This window comes from Nicotiana tabacum, chromosome 18 (assembly GCF_000715075.1).
Source record: "Nicotiana tabacum cultivar K326 chromosome 18, ASM71507v2, whole genome shotgun sequence".
NCBI classification, from domain to species: domain Eukaryota; kingdom Viridiplantae; phylum Streptophyta; class Magnoliopsida; order Solanales; family Solanaceae; genus Nicotiana; species Nicotiana tabacum.
This window is the reverse complement of record NC_134097.1, coordinates 89,156,308-89,156,758: the sequence shown is the minus strand read 5'-3', so window position 1 is coordinate 89,156,758 and position 451 is coordinate 89,156,308.

The window sequence follows — 451 nt, the reverse complement described above, 5'->3', positions numbered from 1 at the left end:
TGATGGACATTGCCTCTTGTCGCTTTACTTGCAGAGCCTTGTATATTTTGGACTTAAATGTTCTTAACTTGTCAACCATGTATTATGAGCTTGATTTGAGTTCTGGATTGGAAGTAGCTTACTTTTCCACAAGGTCTCCGGGACTACAAAACTATCCTGTGAATCACTCTTACCTAATTCTCGGTTTACTTTGTTATTTTCATTTTTTAAAGTATTAATCATAAGATAAGAACTCCCATCTGTTCCGTACACCTTCGACGAGACTTGTGTTTCATGAATTCTTTCATTCTTATTGTTCCAATTAATAGGATCATTTCCTAGAGTACAACTTTGGTGCACATTACATTATATACACTCAATAGAATTAAACGGGATTTACCTGCAAGGCAACAAAAAAACGTATGGCGGGCTTTTAAGAAGGAAGAAAGATAAGGGAGAGTGGAGGCTGCCA